The sequence below is a fragment of the Ornithorhynchus anatinus genome, chromosome 7, assembly GCF_004115215.2.
Source record: "Ornithorhynchus anatinus isolate Pmale09 chromosome 7, mOrnAna1.pri.v4, whole genome shotgun sequence".
In the NCBI taxonomy this organism is placed as follows: Eukaryota; Metazoa; Chordata; class Mammalia; order Monotremata; family Ornithorhynchidae; genus Ornithorhynchus; species Ornithorhynchus anatinus.
Window position 1 is genome coordinate 61,660,549 of NC_041734.1, and position 4,015 is coordinate 61,664,563.

Genomic DNA, 4,015 nt, shown 5'->3' on the forward strand with positions numbered 1-4,015 from the left:
ACCTCCGCTCAGGGTCCCCAGCCCATGTGGATGGTATTGTCAAGAACCTGTAGTGGTGGCACATCGATCAATCGTTCTGACAAGTGATAGTATTTACTAAGAGCCTAGTATGTGCAGAGTACCGTACTAAGGGCTGGAGAGAGTAGAGTAGAATTTTAGTTAATATGATTCCCTGCCCTTAAGGAGCTTACAGTCTACCCAAAGAGTCAAACATTCAAATAAATTGCAGGTAGGAGGAAGCAGTTTCATTTTGAGGGCACAGGGATGTGAAAATGGAACAGAGATTTTAGAGTGGATCGTCCCTCGGAAAGGACAAAGTGAAAAGAACTAGTAGATCAAGAACCCACAATCTATCCTGATTTCAGTCCTGATTCGACACCCTCAGGTCTTAGACACCCGTGTGGAGCAAAGCTGGGATGGCTTATGACTTTGGCATACTACCTGTACACAGGTGCAATGGAGTTTGTGAATCCTTAAGTGTCTAGGTGGAGTGGAAGTGCTGAAGTATAATCAGAGGGGTCATAACGTGGGAAGATCAGAAATTAATCATGCCGTATGATCTGACCGTGAACATATTCTGCAACTTTGAGCTGTTCTTCAGATGTGCTGATATGATTTGGGCATACCTGGGCACTCAGGTATGTTTCACGTGGTCATACTTGGGCACTCACATGTCCTTTACTTAGTCATACCTGACCACCAGAGGGATGTTTTACTGGACTCCAGGTCTGCTTTTACGGAGTCAGCGGAGAGCTACATCAAGCCCACCAGCTTCTTCCCCCCTGCCCTACTCCTCAGACAGAACCCCACGGGGGGATCAAGTGACCCCACCCATCCCTGACCCTGGATGCTCCCGCCCCCTTCCTGGACTGGCTCCAGTGTTCTGCCCGACCAGACCTTCAGAGATGAAGGAAAAGGGAAGTGTGTCAGGGAGAGGCAGCCCCGGGGAGATTAATTATGACTCCCAGGAACAATTTGTTTCTGCAGCCTGATTCACACGGGGCTGCTGAGGATAAGGTCTCTATCCAGACTGCACATTCCAGATAGGTCAGGGAGCTGGGGCAGACTGCGGGGCTGGTCCTTGTCCAGAGAGAGGAAGGGCAGCTCTGAGCCCGAAGAGCATATATTCTACCCTTGAGCCCCTCTGGCTCCCTGATCCCTTCTACCTACTTAGCAACCTATCCCAAAGCCCAGGGCTAACACTATCAGGAGGAAGATAGCACCAAGCAGGACCCGATTATCATTTTTAAAGCTAGATCAGCCTACCTGATCTCACCCTTGTCTATCAATCAATCGGTCACTGATATTTATTAAGCAATTACTGTGTGCAGAGCGCTGTACTAAGTGCTTGGGAGAGTACAATATAAGAGTTGGTAGACATGCTCCCTGCCCACAAGGAGTTTACAGTTTTGAAGGAGAATTATGAGGAGTCACTATAATTTATAAGCTCCTGTGGACTGGGAATGTGTCATATTGTTGTGTGGAACTTTCTCAAGCACTTAGTACAGTGATATGCACACAGTAAGTGCTCAATAAATGTAATAATAATAATGATTATGGTACCTGTTAAGCAGTTACTATGTGCCAAGCACTGTTCTAAGCACTGGGGTAGGACAAGTTAATCAGGTTGGACACAGTTCCTGTCCCACATTGGGCTCACACTCTTAATCCCCATTTTTACAGATGAAGTAACTGAGGCACAGAGAAGTAAAGTGATTTGCCCAAGTTCACATAGCAGACATGTGACAGAACTGGGATTAGAACCCATGAATTTCTGACTTCCAGGCCTGTGCTCTGTCCACTACGCTGTACCAAGTGTTTGGTTAAGTGGAAGTCATGAACTGGCATTTTGAGGGGGTATAAGGTGGGGAGATTACAAATTAATCAGGGAAGGCCTCCTGGAGGAGTTGTGATTTCAGGAGGGCTTTGAAGATGGGGAAAGCAGTAGTCTGCTGGATCTGAAGAGGGAAGAAGTTCCAGGAAGAAGGGAGGGTGTGAGTAAGAGGTTAGGGGTGGCAAATGAGAAAAGAGCCACAATTCAATAACCAATCAATCAATCAATGGTGTTGTTTTTTTAAATAAAATTAATGGCATTTTTAAGCCCTTAGTATGTGCCAGACGCTGTGCTAAGCACTAGCCAAGATACAAGGTTGGACACAGTCCATGTCCCACATGGGGCTCACAGTTTTCATCCCCATTTTACAGATGAGGTAACTGAGGCACAGAGAAGGGAAGTGACTTGCCTAAGGTCACACAATAGACAAGTGGCAGAGCTGGTATTAAAACCCAGATCCTCTGACTCTCAGGGCAGTGCTCTTTCCCCTAGGCCATGTTGCTTCCTTTTTTTATTTAGTGAGTGCTTACTGTGTGCAGAGCACAGTACTAAGCAACTAGGAGAATACAGTATAATAGAGTTGGTAGACACATTCCCCTCCCACAAGGAGTTTACAGTCTAAAGGGAAATAATGAGTTGATTAGCTTGAAGTCATGAGAGTTGGAGTATAGTAAGTGAAATGAGTGAATAAGAGTAGAGAGAACTGATCAAATATCTTAAATCCTATGGTCAGGAGTTTCTGCTGGCTATGGAGAGGAATAGATTCAAGGAGTATCATGAACAGGTAGTTTGAAAGAGTTTTTTCTTTGAAAAATGACCCAGGCAGACCAGTGAAGTGTGAACTGGAAAGGGGAGAGATTGGAGGCAAGGAGGTCAGGGAGGTCAGTGAGGAATCTGATGCAATCATCAATCTGGTATTTGACAAATGCTGGACCACCAAAGTCACTGTTTAACTGAAGAGGACGGCACAGATTTGGAAATGTTACGGAGGAAGAAATTACAAGATTTGGCTACAGATTGAATATGTGTGTTGAAAGAGAAGAGTCAATGATGATGCCAAGGTTAAAGACTTGAGAGACAAGGAGACATGGTGATGACGTCAAGCGTGATGGGAGAGTTAGGTGGACAACAAATAAGGAGTTCAGCTTTTGGACATATTGAGCTTGAGGTGCATCCATGTAGAGATGTCCTGGAGGCAGGAAGAAACGCAAGATTGCAAAGGAGAGATGTGAGAGCTAGCAGGAATTTGCATAGAAATAGTAGTTGAAGCAATGGGAGCAGATGAGTTCATGAAGAAAGGAAGCAGTGTGACCTAGTGGAAAGAGGATGGGCCTGGGAGTCAGAGGACCCGGGTTCTTAGCTCTGCCACTTCTCAGCTGTGTGACCTTGAGTAAGCCATTTAGCTTCTCTGGGCCTCAGTTATCTCATCTGTAAACTGGGGAGTAAGTCTGTGAGCCCCATTTGGGACAGGGACTGTGTCCAATCTGAATATACTCCAGCACTAATAAAATGTCTGGCTCATAGTAAGCACTTAATAAATACCATAAGGTCAATGGAAGGCAGAAGGGAAGGAATCATCAGAGTGAGCGAGCTTGTTTTGGGCAGGAAATGTGTCTGTTTATTCAATCAATTATATTGATTAAGCACTTACTGTTTGCAGAGCACTGTAATAAGCACTAGGGGAAGAACAATACAACAATAAAGAGTGACGATTCCTGTGTACAATGAGCTCCCATCTTAGAGAGGGGAAGACAGATATCAATACAAATAAATAAAATTACAGATCTGTACATAAGTGCTGTGTGGCTGGGAGGTGGGGGAAGAGCGAAGGAGTACTATATTGTAGTCTTCCAAGCACTTAGTACAGTGTTTTGCACACAGTAAGCTCTCAATAAACACAATTGAACAAATGAATGAATGAAGACGGCAGTCAGGGAGGGAAGAAGAATGGGATCAAATGTTCTTAGAGGTGAAAGGGGATGGAGCCGGAGGCGCAGGTGAACAGAAGAGATTTCTAAAGAGGTGATCTCCTCTTGAGTAATGCCTAAGAGGGCAGCGGTTTGCCAAGGAAGTCAGGGGAGACTTTGGGAGCTCTAATTTGGCAAAGTCATCAGGGGAGAAAGAAGGGGAGCGGGGGGCATTGAAGGTTTCAAATGGACTTCAGTGTGCCCTACTGGAAAG